This window comes from Schistocerca gregaria, chromosome X (genome assembly GCF_023897955.1).
Source record: "Schistocerca gregaria isolate iqSchGreg1 chromosome X, iqSchGreg1.2, whole genome shotgun sequence".
Taxonomy (NCBI): domain Eukaryota; kingdom Metazoa; phylum Arthropoda; class Insecta; order Orthoptera; family Acrididae; genus Schistocerca; species Schistocerca gregaria.
In genome coordinates, this window is record NC_064931.1 from 859,609,999 (window position 1) to 859,628,733 (window position 18,735).

The 18,735-nt window shown below is 51.2% G+C and overlaps 1 protein-coding gene across 1 annotated transcript in view; it reads left to right on the plus strand.

The window, feature by feature from the left end:
* LOC126298676 (epoxide hydrolase 4-like) overlaps positions 1-18,735 on the plus strand; it is a 110,953-nt gene that overhangs the window by 58,532 nt on the left and 33,686 nt on the right. The gene's annotated exons all lie outside the window — the stretch shown is intronic.

An 18,735-nucleotide genomic window follows, 5' to 3' on the forward strand; every position in this document is an offset into this window, starting at 1 on the left:
AACTCACCAGACCTTATTCTCAATGAACAAGTAGAGCTTGCAAACAAATCTTATCTTCACATATTTCATGAAATATTCAAAAGCAAAAACTAATTATCCTCTGATGTAATAACAAAATAATATTCTATGGAAATTCAATGTAGCAGTCATACAACAGTTAGTGTCATTATCGTAATTTGTAAAAATCATATTGCAAACACAAGCTGTAACTGTCATTGTATACTTTGTAATAGCTTTCAAAATTTCATGTGTGTAATGCCATTGTACTTCCTAGATCTAAGTTCTCCACTGACAAAAATGTGGATCAAAAAATTTCATAATGTGTATTGAAAAACTTTGCAGTCTACAATAGCCACTTAAGTTTCTATATGTGCAACACCCTTGCACTTCCTGTGGCTAAGTTCATTGACCATAACCTAGATGTTTCTGTATGAGCAACATCTTTACACCTGCTATGTCTGTGTCCTTAAACCATAGCCCACATGTTTGTATGTAACACAGTGTATTTCACAAGTGCACATCTTAATAGTGAATTATGCAGCTAAACTTTGTAAAACTGAAATATGGACATGAAAATGGTAATAAGTGTGCATCTAAGTGGAAAAACTGTCACCACAGCGTAACTACAATAATCATGCTTCATCTTTCTGTAAGTACAGATATATTTTCGACAAATGCTGCCTTGCCACTTAAAATTCTCCCACTTGTATCTGTTTAGTCACCAGCAAATAATTTTTTTTTTTTTGTATTTATACAGTGGTCTCCAGCAATATAGACATGTACATGAATGTACAAACACCCGAGGATAGGTGCAAGCCCGAAACTGGTTGTGTGACAAATAAATAACCTTTTATTGTGACTGGTAGCGGAAATTTTTTTACACCCTATGACAGAGGACAATGTGGCACTGAGAAATTTGCAGAGAACAATGTGGGGCTGTACTGATGATAGAAATGAGAGAGAGAGTAAAAACTAATTCAAAAAAGAAAATCTTATACAAGTAAGGAAAGATGTAGGAAAAATGGGGAGAGAGCAGACCCAAAACAGACTAAATTGCTTTCCTGTGGGTGGAGGGGGCACTAGTTTCATTTTCTGTAGGATGCAACTATTATACCCTGTTGTGAATTTGACACTGTTGTCTATAGGATGTGTCATTTGGTCGGAGAATTTGTTTTCATAACTGCTAGTTCACATGTAAGACATTTTATTTATTTTTAAAATGTTTTGTCTTCTTCTTCCTAAAAAAAAAACTTATTTCATGTAATTCTTCAGTCAGAGAACCAGATGGTTGACTCTTTCCCTTTTTTGTTCTCATGGTCAGTCAACCAGTTTCCGGCCCTCTTCTTTTCTTCCGTTTCTTTCTGTCTGGTGTTCGTCTGTACTCTTCTTGTCTCTAGCGTTCGCTGCCACATTGGTGTTCTTTCAGTGACTGGGGGGAGGGGCATCTCCTCCCCCCTTGGGGTTTTACCTGCTCCGTAAATTTTCGTCTCGCCTGTTTTTGGAATGGGGGACTGATGACCTTAGCTGTTTAGTCCCCCTTAAACATCCCAACAACAACCACCACCACCAGTAAAAAGTCAGGGGAGGGGGGGGGGGGGTGCAAGTTCAGTGAGTTGGTTTGTGCTTGTCAATTTCTGACTAAAGATTGCCACTCAAAACTGGGTTGTGGTTGAAAGGTCAATCTCTTAAAATGCAGGTCTCCTCATATTGGGGAAAATGAATGTTACTCATTAATATGCACTTAGGAAACTAACTTTAAAATCGATAACATTCGTAGGGTGAACTGCATTAGTAATGTTTCCAAAATGTGAGTGTATGTAATACTGCTCCCTCATTCTACACAACACGCGCGCGCGCGCGCGCGCGTGTGCGTGTGTGTGTGTGCGTGTGTGTGTGTGCGTGTGTGTGTGTGTGTGTGTGTGTGTGTGTGTGTGTCCCCAGTACAGAGCAACATCTACATGTATAATCTTCAAACCACTGTGAATTGCATGGCAGAGCGTATGTCACATTGTACCAGTTATTCTGGCTTCTTCCCATTCTATTCACATATGCCCCTCTGCGGGTCCGGGGTAAGAATAGGCCCGAGGTATTCCTGCCTGTTGAAAGAGGCGACTAAAAGGAGTTTCAACCGTTTCGGCCTTCCATGCGATGGTCCCCCTTGGGGTTTGACCTCCATTTTTCAAAATTCTACAGAAGTAGGAGCCTTTAGGGGAAGGACCCCTTATGTGGTGTATCACTGGTCCTCAGTGCACTAAGACCTTGGCACTCAGGATTGTAATGGCGTTGTAACCGCACCCACTATTCCTCAAATTGGGCCTAAACACCTGATGGGTTGCACAAGTTACGCCTATAGTGCGTCGCCATCTGTATCTACGATCATGATGGACTACCCATGGCACCTGAAATCCGGCATGGTAGCCAGCCCGTTGTAGTGGGGTCATCATGTACCCTCTAGGCTGTAGCCCCCTGACAACATAGGGATTGTACTGCCGATACCTGAGCTGCACCCTCCCCAAGTTGGCCAAGGAGTAGATGCCCGTCTCCTTGGGGCATCAGGACTCCCGGCAACGGTCATCCTGCCAGGTGGCCCTTGCTGAGGCTGGGTGGCGCCCGTGGGGAGAGCCCCTGGTCGGAGTGGGTGGTATCGGGGCGGACGTTTCGCAGATGAAACATCAACATGTATCAGGTCGATCTGCGGCAGAGTCTTATCAAAAGAATGGTACTGTCTCTGGTTCTGGTTCTCCTGCCCTTTCCCCCTTGGCCACTCACTGGGAGGAAGGGCAGGCCCGCCGGCTTCCAGCGAAGTACTTCCCCCGCTATTTACTCTGTTCTTGGACCGATTGGGGGGGGGGGGGGGGTACGTTCGCCACCTCAAAGCCCATGTTCTTTGTCCAGCACTTCGAGAACATCCTCGGGGAAATCGAGGCTCTCAGTAAAATTCGTTCGGGGTCCATTCTTATAAAGACCACCTCCGCCACACAGGCGTGCGACCGACTAGGGGACATCCCAGTGTCCATTGTCCCGCATCTGGCACTGAATAGGACGCAGGGGGTTATTTTTCATTGGGACCTCCTGCTGCAATCTGATGAGGAGCTCAGGGCCAACCTGGAGTGCTGAGGCGTGCATTTTGTCCTGCGAGTCCAGCGCGGCCCCAAAGACCGTCGCATCGACACCGGGGCCTTTATCCTCGCCTTCGAGAGGGATGTTCTCCCGGAGAAGGTAAAGGTGATGTGCTACCAGTGCGACATGCGACCTTACGTCCCGCCTCGTATGCGCTGCTTTCGGTGTTTGTGCTTCAGGCATATGTCGCCACGGTGTGAGGCTGAGCCCGAGCCCCTTTGTGGCGATTGTGGACGTCCTCTTCGTGAGGAACATACATGCACCCCACCACCTCGATGCGTCAATTGTCCTGGCCTCCACTCGCCTCGATCTTTAGACTGCCCCGCGTATCAGAAGGAGAAGAAGATTCAAAAATTAAAAACTTTGGACCGTCTCTCTTATTCTGAGGCGAGGAAGAAGTATGACCACCTCCATCCTGTGACGTTGACAACTTCGTTTGCCTCAGTCGTGTCCACTCCTTCCACAGTATCCTCACCCCTATCCTGTCCCCCCTCCACCTCCTCACCCCATCTGTTGTCTATGCCTCTGCCTCCCAAATCCCTCCCTTCCAAATCCTCCTCCCTCGCGGCCCCTGCCCCCTCTGCCCCAGGGGCCACCCTTCCTCCTGCCCCCCCTCCGCCGCCTGAGAAGTGATCCTCTTCTCAGGCGTCCATCGGGGAAACGTTCTGGACCCCGGCTTCAGAGGTCCGGCGTACCAAAACGGACCCCGCGTGTGAGGACCTACTTCGGGTCCAGCCCACCATCCCCGTGCCGCCTCATCGGACTTCCACCCCGGCGCGTTTCGTCTGACGCACCATCCGTGAGTCGCTGCTCCCGGCCGTCCTCAGTTTCGCCAGAACGCTTTGCTGCCAGGCGCTCAGCTGGCCTGTCGTTGGCGAATAATGCTGCCCCTTCTACGCAACCCAGGAATGCGGCCGCAGCTGGCAACGTTTCAATGGAACAGGATCTGCCTCCCGCCGGTCGTGGTGTTGTTCCCTCGAAACCTGGCCCTCCGCGGCTGTCGAGGTGACCAGCTCTTCACCTGTTTCGTTCCCCCTTTTTTCTGACTAGCGATGGCTTTGTTACATTGGAACATACGAGGCATTGGATCTAATCGGGTGGAATGAACACTGCTCCTCCGCCTGCACTGTCCGCTTGTCCTTGGTCTCCAGGAAACCAAGTTGTGCCCAACTGACCGTACTGCTTTTACCCACTATACCTCGGAGCGGTCTGACCTCACCCCTGTGGACGGTATTCCAGCTCATGGTGGGGTCATGTTGCTCGTTTGGGACGATGTCTATTACCATCCCATCCCATTGACCACCCCACACCAAGCAATAGCTATCCGTATTACTCTTTCTGCCTTTACTTTTTCTGTTTGTACTGTCTACACTCCGTCATCCGCAGTTAGTCAGGCTGACACGATGAACCTGATGGTTCAGCTTCCTCCGCCATTTTTATTGTTTGGCAACTTCAATGCCCATCATCCCCTTTGGGGCTTTCCTGCATCCTGTCAGAGAGGCTCTCTCTTGGTGGATGTCTTCAACCATCTCAATCTTATCTGCCTCAATACTGGCACCCCGAGTTTCCTCTCGGACTCTACTCATACCTACTCCCACTTGGACCTCTCGATCTGTTCTACCACTCTTGCCCGTCGGTTCGAGTGGTATGTCCTTTCTCGACACCTATTCGAGCGACCATTTCGCCTGTGTCATTTGTCTCCTGCACCACACCCCATCCCCACATCCTTCGAGCTGGAACATACCGAAAGCTGACTGGGGACTTTACTCCTCCCTGGCGACCTTTCCGGACCAAGATTTTCTCAGTTGTGACAGTCAGGTCGAATACCTCCCAGCTGTTATCATCAATGCTGCCGACGTTCCATTCCTCGTACTACCTCTTCTTCATGTCGTGTTTCCGTACCCTGGTGAAATGAGGCTTGGAGAGACGCTATCTGTGCTAGACTACGTGCTTTACGCACCTTTAGCCGCCATCCTACGTTGGCGAATTGTATTGGATACAAACGACTCCGAGCGCAATGCCGTAGAGTCATCAAATACAGCAAGAAAGCTTGTTGGGCCTCTTTCACCAGCTCCTTTAACAGTTTTACTCCCTCTTCTGTCATCTGGGGTGGCCTGCGCCATCTGTCGGGCATTAAGGCCCACTCCTCGGTACCTGTCCTGACTTCAGGTAATGAGGTACTTGTTGATCCTGTGGATGTCTCCAATGCCTTCGGCAGCTTTTTGGCGGAGGTTTCAAGCTCCGCCCATTACCACCCTGCCTTCCTTCCCAGTAAAGAGGCAGAAGAGGCTCGGCGACCTTCCTTCCGCTCGTTGAATCTGGAAAATTATAATGCCTCCTTTACTATGTGGTCCTCTGCTCCGGGGTCAGATGCCATTCACGTTCATATGCTGACACACTTTTCTCCGGCAGGCAAAAGCTTTCTTCTTCGTACCTACAATCGCATCTGGACCGAAGATGAAGTCCTCATGCGTTGGCGTGACACCGTCGTTGCTCCTATACCCAAACCCGGGAAGGATAGACACCTTCCTTCTAGTTACCGCCCCATTTCTCTTAGAAGCTGTGTCTGTAAGGTGATGGATCGCATGGTTAACACTCGGTTAGTTTGGATTCTTGAATCTCGACGGCTACTTACCAATGTTCAATGCGGCTTTCGCCGCCGCCGCTGCGCTGTTGACCACCTTGTGACCTTGTCGACATTCATCATGACCAACTTTTTGCGAAAAGCACCAAACGGTAGCCATGTTCTTCGATTTGGAGAAGGCTTATGATACCTGTTGGAGAGGAGGTATCCTCCGCACTATGCACAGGTGGGGGTCTACGCAGTTGCCTGCCCCTTTATTATTGATTCCTTTTTAACAGATCAAAAGTTTAGGGTACGTGTGGGTTCCATATTGTTCGATGTCTTCCTCCAGGAGAACGGAGTGCCTCAAGGCTCCGTCTTGAGCATAGCCCTTTTTGCCATAGCGATCAATCCAATTATGGATTGCATTCCACCTAATGTCTCAGGCTCTCTTTTTGTCAATGACTTCGCAATCTAATGCAGTGCTCAGAGAACATGCTTCCTGGAGCGCTGTTTTCAGCGTTGTCTTGACAGCCTATACTCATGGAGTGTGGCTAATGGCTTCCGGTTCTCTGAAGAGAAGACGGTTTGCATCAACTTACGGCGATAAAAAGCATTCCTTCTGCCGTCATTACATCTCGGTCCCGTTGTTCTCCCATTTGTGGAAACAACTAAGTTTCTAGGGCTCACACTGGACAGGAAACTTTGTTGGTCTCCGCACCTCTCTTATTTGGCTGCCCGTTGTACACGTTCCCTTAATGTCCTCAGAGTTCTTAGTGGTTTATCTTGGGGAGTGGATCGCACTGTCTTTCTTCGCTTGTATCGGCCCATAGTCCGATCAAAGCTGGATTATGGGAGCCTCGTCTGCTCGGCCATCCCTCTTACGCTGTCTCAACTCCATCCACCATCGGGGGTTACGTCTTGCGACCTCTGCTCGCTCCCGAAGGAGGGTACTTGGGCTGCAGTGTATTGCTCACGGTTTGTCGAACTTCGTGCGCGACTTGCCAGTCACACCTTTATTTACACTGATGGCTCCAAAACTGACGTTGGTGTCGGCTTTGCCTTTGTCGTCAGGGCCGTCACCTTTAAATACCGGCTCCTCGACCAGTGTTCCAACTTTACGGCCGAGCTTTTTGCTCTCCATCAGGCCGTTCAGTATGCCCGCTGCCACCGCCATTCATCGTATGTACTCTGCTCTGATTCACTCAGTGCTCTTCAGAGCCTTGGAGCTCCATATCCGGTCCATCCCTTGGTGCAACGGATCCAGCAGTCCCTCCATTCTTTTGCTGATGATGGCTCTCCTGTCAGCTTTCTGAGGGTCCCCGGCCATGTAGTAGTGGCTGAGAATGAGGTTGCTGATGCTGCAGCCAAGGCTGCAGTCCTCCTGCCTTGGCCAGCCTCCCATTGTGTCCTGTCATCTGACATTAGTGGGGTTGTTTGTAAGAGGCTTGTGTCATTGTGGTGGGATACTTGGTCATCACTTCAAGGAAACAAGGTCCGGGCCGTAAAACTGTTCCAAACTGCTTGGACAACGTCCTCCCGACCATCTTGGTGAGAAGAGGTCCTTCTGACGAGGTTGCAGATTGGGCATTGCCAGTTTAGCCACCACTACCTGCTCTCCGGTGACCCAGACCCGCAGTGCCCTTGTGGTCATGCATTGACAGTGCGCCATGTTTTATTGTCGTGTCTCCGTTTTAGTCACCCCCTTGCGGGTTCGGGGGTTAGAATAGGCCCGCGGTATTCCTGCCTGTCGTAAGAGGCGACTAGGAGTCTCAAACTTTTTGGCCTTATTTGATGGTCCCCTGTTGGGTTTGACCTCCATCTTTTCCGAAGAGAGAGCCGATTGGGGAAGGGTGCCTTACTTGTTGCATTGTGTCCATCTTGCAATCAGACCTTTCGCCAGCTTATACAATGTTGAATTGCCATCCTGTCTGCTCTTGATCTCTTGGGCGTGACTCTGTTACTACGTGCAGATTACACCTTGCACTGTGCATTGCCTCTTTCTGCACCGACAGCGACCATGGACCACATGTTACCCAACATCCAGCTCGTTAGCCAGTCTGTTGTGTTGGGGCCGCCATGTACCCTGTTGGTTGTACCCCCCTGACAACACAGGGATCGCTCTACTGATGCCTGCACCATTAACTCCCGATGTATACCAAGGAGTAGATTCCTATCCTCCTGGGGTATCGGGACTCCCGGAACGGCCATCCTGCCAGGTGGCTCATGCTGTGGCTGGGTGGCGCCTGTGGGGAGGGCCCTTGGTCGGAGTATGTGGCATCAGGGCGGATGACCCGCAATGAAGCGTGGTACATTGTCTCTCGCTGGTGGCCAACCGCCAGCAGTCTCTAAGCGTTTTCGAGTTCAGTTTAACGCTCAGAAGTACAATCTGAAAACGTTCCCCTCCCTGGCCTCACCGTGGGAGGAACGTAAGTCTCAGGATGGAAATAGCAGTTATTCGCCCTGCTTCTTAGTTTGTATGAGGGGTGATGGGGAGTCTTTTCTCTCCACAAAACCTCAGTTCTTCGTCGAGCATTTAGAGGACAATTTTGCGGAGGTGGAGGGCTTGTCAAAAATGCGCTCTGGGTTAGTCCTGATACAAACGGCATCCTCTGCCCAGTCACGACAGTTACTCGCTTGTGACAAGTTGGGGGATGTTGCCGTTACGATCACACCCCATAAGAGTTTAAATATGGTCCAGGGAGTTACTTATCATAGGGATCTTCTTTTGCAGTCTGATGAAGAGCTGCGCGCCAATTTAGAGCGCCGAGGTGTACATTTCGTCCGGCGTGTTCATCGGGTTCAAAGGAAAATCAGATTGCTACCGGTGCCTTCATCTTGGCCTTCGAAGGGGATATATTACCGGAAAAGGCCAAGGTGATGGTCTACTGATGTGACGTTAAGCCCTATATCCCTCCCCCGATGCGGTGCTTTAAGTGCTGGAAGTTCGGCCATATGTCTTCTCTCTGCACTTCCAGCCTCACATGTCCAGATTGCGGACGCCCATCACATCCCAATACTCCATGTGCCCTGCCTTCCATCTGTGTCAACTGCAGGGAGCACCATTCACCTTGCTCGCCAGACTGCCGAATTTTCCAGTACGAGCGTAAAATCATGGAATACAAGACCCTGGACCGACTGACATATACTGAGGCCAAAAGGAAATACGACCGACTCCATCCTGTGAGAATGACATCTTCCTACGCTGCTGCTACAACACCTGTGCTAGCCCCGTCTGTTTCCCCAATTGCCCCCAGGGGCTCAGCATTCATTTGCTGGGTACGGGCTTGGCGACCCTGGGGTTCCTGAGCTGAGGACTGGTAAGTGCTGCCAGTCCCCTGTCACCGTAAGCTCTGGGCATGCTTAAATGACCACCGTGCGGCGTGGCGGTGGAATGTTGTGTGTCTCAGGGAGTGGGGATCTTGGCTTGGCCGCCCGGATCGCAAGGATGGAATAAACCTCTATAAACAACCCCTCAATCTCAAGGTGTGCTGCGCGCCGATGAGATGCATGGCTGTTGAGGTGGAACAGTCATTAGCGGCAACCTCTGGGGAACCTGCCTCAGTTGTATAAGGCTTACCTAGGCACGTAGGGCTCTGTCTAGGTGGACTTCTAGTTCCCTAGCTGCTCGTGGGACCGAGATGGATCCTTCAAAATCCTCTTTTCCTCCTTCCAGCCGAAAGGGTGGGCCGCTGGAAGGTTCTGACACCCAGTGTCTGAAGAGGGCTCGTGCAGTCAGTCCCCCTGACTGCAGCACATCTTTGACAAGTGAAGTCTTTAGTAACAGGATGCATTCTGGTGCTCAGAATGTGTTTCTCATTGTGAAACGGAAGGAGGGTAGTTTTGAGAAGGTATATCCCTTCTATATACAAAAGGGATTGGAGGGCATCTGTGGCTCCTTGAAATCGGTGAAGCGCTTACGTAATGAGACCTTGCTAGTGGAAACTTACACTTCCCAGCAAGCAACTAACCTCCAATCTGCTAAATGTCTTGGAGAGTATGCCGTAGACACTGAATTGCACAGCACCTTGAACTACAGCAAAGGTGTTGTGACATGCCGGGATCTAGTAGACATTCCCAAGGACGAACTGCAACGTGAGTGGGCTCCGGAAGGTATCGTTGATGTCCAACACATCATGAAGAGGGTTGATGGCAATCTTGTTAAATCCGACTCCTTTATTCTGACCTTCAGTAGCACAAAACTTCCTGAACATGTTAAAGCTGGCTTCCTTCACCTTAGTGTGAGGCCTTATTTCCCGACCCCAATGCGCTGTTTTAAATGCCAGCGTTTTGGGCATACCACCTTAGGATGTAAAGGCGAAGTGACTTGTGGCAACTGTGGTAAGGCTGCTCATGAAGGAGTTGGTTGCTCGTCTCCGGCTAAATGTATTAATTGCTCTGGGAACCACCCTGTTTGGAGTAGGGACTGCTGAATATTTTTAGAGGAACGCAAAGTCCAGAAAATCAAAACAACCAAGCAAATCCCCTATGGTGAGGCCAAGAAGATCTATAAGTCAATGCAACCTCCCACATTTGCTACATCTTTCGCATCCCTGGTTCAGAAGCCTACTCCAAAAGTCGATGCCTCAACGCAGACCGAGGTGGTGAGTGTTGGCACTAACATCTGCAGCTGTCAGTGCACTTGCAACACAGCCAGTGTTTCAGAGCCGTAGCCCCTACTCGAACAGCAGACAAGGGTATAGTGGCGAACTTGGGCCAGCCCCTGTCGCCTCCAACAGCTGATGCTGTTCCCAAGCCTAGTGCGCCAATAACCACTCCCACATCAGCTCCCCCAAAGCCCACCAAACCACAGAAAGCTCCTGTACCGCAGCAACACCGGGTCAAATCACGTGGTAAACCGTCTGACCATGCGGCTGTTGTTTTACGTGAGGCTTCATCTGACTCTTCACCAGAATTAATGGAATACGACGTATGTGTGGGGCAATCAGCTCATTCCACACCTGCCCCTCCACCTGCTGCGGTCTCCCCGCCCCGTCTGAGAGACAGGATGAAGGTGCTACCCCCAACATAGTTGGCTCCCATACTTCAGTGGAACTCGCAAGGGTTCCGGACGCATGTGGAGAAACTTCATCTACTCTCTCAGGGTAGACCACTGTGTCTCTATCTCCAGGAGACTTATTTCCATCCCTCATACTCCCCTGAGCTGCGAGGCTATACACTCCACAAAAAGGACGACCTGCATGGAGAGAGAGCTAGAGGAGGTGTAGGTATTTTCGTCAGGACGGACTACCACTCCTTGCCTCTCTCGCTTATGACGACCTTACAGGCTGTTGCTGTGTCTGTGCAAGTACGTCATCCACTGACTGTCTGTTCACTTTACTTGCCCCCACATGAGGCACTTGATGAAGTGGCCCTCACCGACCTTCTTACACAGCTCCCCCAACCATTCATTATTTGTGGTGATTTTAATGCCCACAATGTGCTTTGGGGCTCTGCAATTACCTGCCCCAGGGGTAGAGCAATTGAGAGGCTTCTCCTGTCATCCTGTGCCTACTTGCTCAATGGAGGACAGAGTACTCATTTCTGCACAGCGACTGGGTCGTTCTCTGCCATTGATCTCTTGCTTTGCTCTCCAGCTCTTGCCGCCAGTGCTCACTGGGAAGTGGTCGCTGACTTGCATGGCAGTGATCATTTCCCCATCTGGATTCACCTGCCAGATGGCGTGGGCCCCGAAAGGAGACCACCACGATGGGTGCCCAGTGGAGCTGACTGGACACTTTATAGCCAGTTGGCCCAATTCGAACACTGTGCGACTGTTGATGTGTGGGTGGATCATATTACCGAAACAGTCCACCACACTGCTGCAGCATCCATTCCACAGTCCATGGGCCCTCGGAAGAGGCCACCTGTGCTGTGGTGGAGTGCCGACTGCCGCTCTGCCATCAGGACCAGGCGTGCGGCTCTGCGTCTGTTCGTCTCGGCCGACTGCTGATAATCGTGCAGAATTTCGGGTGGTGAGGGCAAGGTGTCGCCGCATTATTCGTGAGAGCAAGAAGAGGTCATGGCAACAGTTCCTGAACACCATTAATTGTTCCACCAAAAGTTCCATTGTGTGGGAGACCATCAGGAGAATTTCTGGCAGAGGACGGAGGTGTCCCATAGCTGCTGTAATGAATAACGGCACTCTCCACACGGATCCGCGAAACATTGCCTAGACTATGGCAGCGTATTTTGCCACAGTTACTGCAACAACCAGTCAGGATCCAGGTTTCCAGCGCCGTAGAGCCGTTGCTGAGGGATGTAGTCTGAACTTCCAGTCCACATCTCATGAAGTTTACAACTGCCCGTTTTCTATATGGGAGCTGGATTCTGCATTGTCTGGAGCTCGTGACACCTCCCCTGGTCACGACAGGGTCCATTACAGTATGTTATGGCACCTCACAATGCGCAACAAAGAAATCCTCCATGCACTTTTTAATGGAATTTGGGCGTCGGGTCACTTTCCTGACGCGTGGCGTGAGGCAGTTTTAATCCCTTTTTTAAAACCTGGGAAAGACCGCACGAGCCAGAGTAGCTACCGTAGTGTTGCCCTCACTAGTTGCATAGGGAAGACCTTGGAGTGGATGGTCAACCATCGCCTTGTCTGGATGTTACAGTCCCGGCAACTCCTTAGTCGCTTTCAGTGTGGGTTCAGGAGGTTTCGTTCCACCTTCGATAACCTGGCCCTACTGGAGGCGGCTATACAACAAGCTTTCCTACGCCGTCATCACCTTCTAGGTGTATTTTTTGACATTGAGAAGGCCTACGATACCACTTGGAGGCGTCTCATCCTGGAGCAACTTCACGAATGGGGTTTTTGGGGTTGTCTTCCTCTTTTTATTCAGTCTTTCCTCTCGCCACGATATTTTAGATACCGAATTGGTGACGTCCTGTCCGATCGCTTTGAGCAGGAGAACGGTGTCCCTCAGGGTAGCATTTTAAGTGTGACTCTCTTTGCCATCGCTATTAATAGCATTACGTCCATAGTGAAAAGTACTGTCCAGTGTTCTTTGTTTGTGGATGATTTCTCTTTGTTTTGCTCTTCTTCAAGCCTTGCAACGACATCTTGTCAGTTGCAACTTACGATTAGACGTTTGGATGACTGGGTGCGGAAGAGTGGTTTTAAGTTTTCCACCGAGAAGTCTGTATGTGTTCTTTTTAACCGTTCTCGTTCGATTTTAACCTTTCCTGAGTTGTGGATGAGGGACACTATTCTCACTTTTAAAGACACGGTGAGGTTTCTGGGGAACATTTTTGACTCAAAGCTCACGTGGTTACCTCATCTAAAAGACCTGAAACGGTGGTCGCTTAAGGCTTTAAGTATTTTAAAATGTCATAGCCACAGTACATGGGGAGCTGACAGGACTTGTCTGCTCCAGTTTTACAGGGCGTTTGTGCAATCTCGGCTCGATTATGGGTGCACGGTGTATGGGTCTGCGATGCCTTCTTACTTGAAGATGTTGGACGTTGTGCACCATGAAGGGCTTCGGTTGGCCACTGGGGCATTCCGAACTAGCCCCATACCAAGCCTCTGTGCAGAGGCTGGTGAACCGCCACTTCCTATGCGGCGACGGCTACTTACAGTGCGCCAGGCGTATAAAACTTTGTCCACACCATACACCCCTGCATATCCTGCCATTGCTCAGCCTCCTCTGGCACAGTTATTTCATAACCGGCAACGTGCGACGCAGCCCTATGGGATTCGCGCACAGGATTGCCTCACTGCGATGTCTATGGCTGGTCTTCGTGTTTTGCATCACGGTTGGAGCAGATACCCCCCTTGGCTCCTCCGGAGACCCAAACTTATTTTAGATTTGACTAATTTTAAGAAAGATCGCACACCAGATTTTACATTCCAATGTCTGTTTAACATTTTAGATGTGCATCACGGTTTCACTGTCGTGTACACTGATGGCTCCAAGCAAGAGAATTTCCTTGGCTGTTCTGTAGTGTTCCCTGATCAAGTTACCCGGATTCGCCTCCCTGCTGAATATACCGTTTTCGCAGCGGAGCTCCACGCGATCTTGAAGGCACTGGAGCAGATGAATCGTGTTCGGGGAGATCGATTTCTTCTCTGCTCCGATTCTCTTAGTGCCTTACAATCACTGCAGAACCTGTATCTGACTGAGGCGATGGTCCAGCTGATACATGACCAACTGTTCTTGCTCCAACGGTGGGGTACAGAAGTATCCTTCTGCTGGGTGCTTGGTCATGTTGGCATCTGGGGCAACGAAGAGGCCGATCGGGCTGCTAAGGAGGCCTGCAGAGAGCAGGATGTGGTCCAGTGTCCTATTCCCTTGCAGTCAGTCATCGCTGCACTCCACAGGAAGTGCATGGAGTTGTGGGAGGACGAATGGTTGGCGGTGACGGCCAATAAACTGCGGTTGATAAAGTCAACCACTCGGCCGTGGCGTTCCTCCTGCCGGTTGCTCAGGCGGGAGGAGGTGGCCCTCACACGACTTCCCATCGGGCACTGTCCTCTCACACATAGCTTTTTATTATGGCGGGAGGATCCACCGTTTTGTGATGCTTGTGGTGTGCACATCTCTGTCCGGCACATTTTAACAGACTGCATTTTATACCGTGATGCACGGGCAGAAGCACAAGTTGCTGGGGATCTGCCTTCTGTTTTAGCTAATGATGAGACGTGTGTGTCTAGGGTTTTTAAGTTTGTGATGTGTCTGGACTCTGGCCTAAAATTTTAGGTTGAAGGTTTTAGTGTATTGCAGAGTGGCTGACTCCTCCCCTTTCTTCCTTGCGGTCAGCCAGCCACTTCCATCTGCTACATTGTTTTAGCTTCTTGTATCATTTTCTTCCTGTGTTTTCCATGTTTTACTGCTGATGCTCTGCTTCATCCCACACTTTGGTGTGGGTGAGCACATGTTTTTCGACGATTATTACCCATGTTTTCTGTTCCGTTTTATATTCCTGTTCTGGGATTTTTCTTGACACCTGTCTCACTAAGTTACTGAACAGGCGCTGAAGACCTTGCTGTCGTGCACCCAAAACCCCTCTACTACTACTACTACTACTACTACTGTTTCTCCAATTGTGGCCAGATCGACGAGTAGTACAATTCCTCCTGCCCCCTCTCCAGTGGGGGGCTCTACCCACCGGGTTGCTCCTGCGCCACCTACCTCAGGAGCGACACCATCCCACCCATCGGGGACGTCCGTCCCCACTTCTAAGCCGGAGAAGTGTCCAACTTCTTCGGCTTCTCACGCTCGCAAGGGGTCCCTTGGGTTCCTCCCTCCCCAGGTTTCCGCCAGCGAGAAGGCTGACAACCGACAGTGGCGTAAGTGCCCGCAATCAGCTGGTCGTAGGGCTTCACAATCCTCCTCCTGTCCCGGAGACTGATTCGGTGAAACCTTCCCAGCCATTGTGACCCAAGGAACAGTGTGAGAAACCCAAGAAGAAGAGCTCTCAGCTCAAGGAACTCGCGATGGCAGCCATCCCACTGCAACCTTCCAGCTCTGCGTCTTAGGATGAGGTGGAGATTCTGGCATCCGCTGAGGACCTCGATCTCGCCGGTCCCTCGAGACGCCATGGAAAGCACTCACAGGTGCTCAATCGGAGGCAGCAGGTGACCCAGCGGCGTAATCTGCCTTCACAGTCCCGTCACGACTTTCTCAGCCATGGACAACACCATCCTCCAGAGTAACTGCAGCGGTTTCTTCCACCATCTAGCTGAGCTCCGCCAACTTATCAGCCGTCACCCTTTCCTCTGCATTGCTCTGCAGTAAACTTGGTTTCCGGCAATGTGAACCCCCCGCTCTCCGTGGCTACCGGGATTATTATAAGAACTGGGCAGCTTGTGAAAGGGTGTCTGGTGGCGTCTGCATATATGTCCTGAACGCTCTACACAGAGAGTCTGTACCTCTCCAAACACCTTTAGAGGCTGTCGCTGTTCGGGTGTGGACTCCACAGGCTGTTACCATCTGCAGTCTTTACCTTCCACCGGATGGTGATGTCGCGCAGCATGTCCTGGCTGCTCTGGGAGCCCAATTGCCGCCACATTTCTTGTTACTGGGCGACTTTAACGCCCATAACCATCTGTGGGGTGGGTCAGTGGGAACAGGTCGAGGTACCATCGTTGAGCATTTATTGGCGCAGCTCGATCTCTCGATATTAAATGATGGTGCCTTCACACACTTCAGTGTGGCACATGGCACATACTCCACCATTGACCTTTCCATCTGTAGCCCTAGCCTCTTACCATCTGTCCAATGGAGAGTGCATGACGACCTGTGTGGTAGTGACCACTTTCCAATCTTTCTGTCACTGCCACAGCGTCAGTCTTCTGGGCGCCCTAGCAGATGGGCTCTGAGTAAGGCTGACTGGGACTTGTTCTCCTCCACTGCCGCTATTGAGCCTCACTCTAACGATGACATTGATGCAGTGGTTCAATCGGTCAGCACTGGCATCGTTACTGCCGCCGAATCTGCCATTACCCGTTCTTCTGGGTCCCCTCGGCGGCGGACTGTGGCTTGGTGGTTGCCTGAGATCGCTGAAGCAATTAAAGCTCGCCGGCGGGTGCTCCAGCATCACAAGCGACATCCCTCAATCGAACACCTTATCGCCTTCAAACGGCTGCGTCCGCGAGCCCGCCGCATTATCCGCCAACGCAAGCAGGATTGCTGGGAGCGGTATGTGTTCACCATTGGCCTCCATGTCACTCCATTGCAGGTCTGGGCCAAGATTCGACGCCTGTATGGCTATCTGACCCCTGTCAGTATCCCTGCGCTCTCACTGAATGGAGCAGTTTGTACTGACTCAGACGTCATTGCAAACCGCTTGTCAGAGCACTTTGCTGTGAATTCCGCTTCTGCCAACTACCCCTTGGGCTTCCGCTCCATTAAAGAGTGGATAGAACGTCGGAGTTTTTCTTTTCACACCCACCATCCTGAATTGTACAATGATCCATTCAGTGAGTGGGAATTTCGCAGTGCCCTCGCCACTTGTCCTGATACCGCTCCTGGGCCAGATAGCACCCACTCTCAGATGCTGAAACACCTTTCAGTGGACTGCCAGTGACGCCTCCTTGACCTTTACAACCGCATTTGGGTCGAGGGTGACTTTCCGTCGCAATGGTGGGAAAGTCTTGTTGTCCCCATTCTGAAACCAGGGAAGAACCCTTTGCAGGTGGACAGCTACCATCCCATTAGCCTCACCAACGTTCTTTGCAAGTTGCTTGAACGGATGGTGAGCCGGCACGTGAATTGGGTACTGGAGTCTCGGGGCCTTCTGGCTCCGTCTCAGGGTGGGTTCTGTAAATGTCGCTCCGCCGCCGACAATCTGGTGCGCCTGGAGTTGGCCATCTGTACTGCCTTTGCCCGCTGTCAGCATCTGGTCTGTCTTTTTCGACATGCGGAAGGCATACGATATGACATGGCGTCATCACATCCTTTCTACGCTTCATGGATGGGGTCTTCGGGCCCTCTGCCGATCTTTATCTGCAATTTTCTTTCGTATCGTACCTTCCGCGTGCACGTCGCGCCCTCATATTGTTCCTCCCAAGTCCAGGAGAATGGTGTGCCACAGGGTTCTGTTCTAAGTGCCTGTCTGTTTTTAATAGCCATTAACGGGCTCGCTGCGGCCGTGGGAAATTCTGTCTCCGCTTCCCTGTATGCTGACGACTTCTGACTTTACTACAGCTCTATTGGCATTGCAGCTGCTGAACGTCAGCTACAGGGCACAATCCGCAAGGCGCAGTCTTGGGCTGTAGCGCAAGGTTTTCAGTTTTTGGCAGCCAAGACCGGCGTTACGCATTTCTGCCGGCGACGCACTGTTCACCCGGAGCAGCGGCTTTATCTTTTCGGCAAGCTTCTTACAGTGGTGGAGTTACATATGTTTTTGGGAGTGGTTTTTGATGCCCGGTTGACTTGGCTACCTCATATTCGGCAGCTTAAACAGTCGTGTTGGCGGCATCTAAATGCTCTGCGATGCCTGAGCCACACCAGGTGGGGCGCCGACCGATCTACTCTCCTACGGCTTTACCAGGCGTTAATCCAGTCCCGTCTGGACTATGGGAGTCTGGCTTATGGCTCAGCATCCCCATCTGTGTTGCGGCTGCTGGACCCCATCCTCCACAGTGGGATACGCCTTGCCACTGGTGCCTTCAGGACTAGCCCTGTGGACAGCATACTTGTGGAGGCAGGTCTCCATCGACTGTGCTTACTACGCCAACAATTACTGACTGCTTATGCTGTCCATGTTTTCAGCTTGCCGGGCATCCAAATTATCGTGTCCTGTTCCGACAGTCAGTCGTCCATCTGCCAGAACATCGGCCCCGGTCGGGTTGTCCGATCGCCGTACGCGTCAAACAGCTTCTCTATGGGCTTGGGTCTTTCCCTGTACCAGCTCCTTTCCGGGCACCTCTGCGTACACCCCCATGGTGTGTGCCTCGCCCTTGCCTTTGGCTCGACTTGGCACAGGGCCCGAAGGACTCAGTCCCTCCGGAGGCCTTCTGACGCAGCTTTTATTCCATCCTGGCCACGTATGAGGGCTCTGGCGTTGTCTACACCAACGGTTCAATGGTTGCTGGTCATGTTGGTTATGCACTAAGTCTAGGGGACCATTCTGAACAATGTTAGTTGCCGGCTGGCTGCAGTGTTTACACTGCTGAGCTGGTCGCCATCTTTCGTGCCCTAGAGTATATCCGCTCCTGCTCAGGTGAGTCCTTCGTTACCTGTAGCGATTCCCTGAGCGGTTTACGAGCTCTCAACCAGTGTTTCCCTTGTTCTTGTCTGGTGATGGCTATCCAGGAGTCCCTGCATACTCTTGCCTGTTGCGGCAGATCTGTGGTCTTTGTTTGGACCCCGGGCCATGTTGGGATACCCGGAAATGAAACTGTTGAACGCCTGGCGAAAGAGGCCACCAGTGCACCATCTCTGGAGATTGCCCGCAAATCAGTCGCCGCGAGGCCAGTCTTACACTGCGAAGTTTTCGATTTATGGGACACTGATTGGCACAACCTGCCTGTGCCAAACAAACTCCGCCGTATCAAGGAGTCGACTACGGTGTGGCGCTCATCTATGCGAGCCAACCGCAGG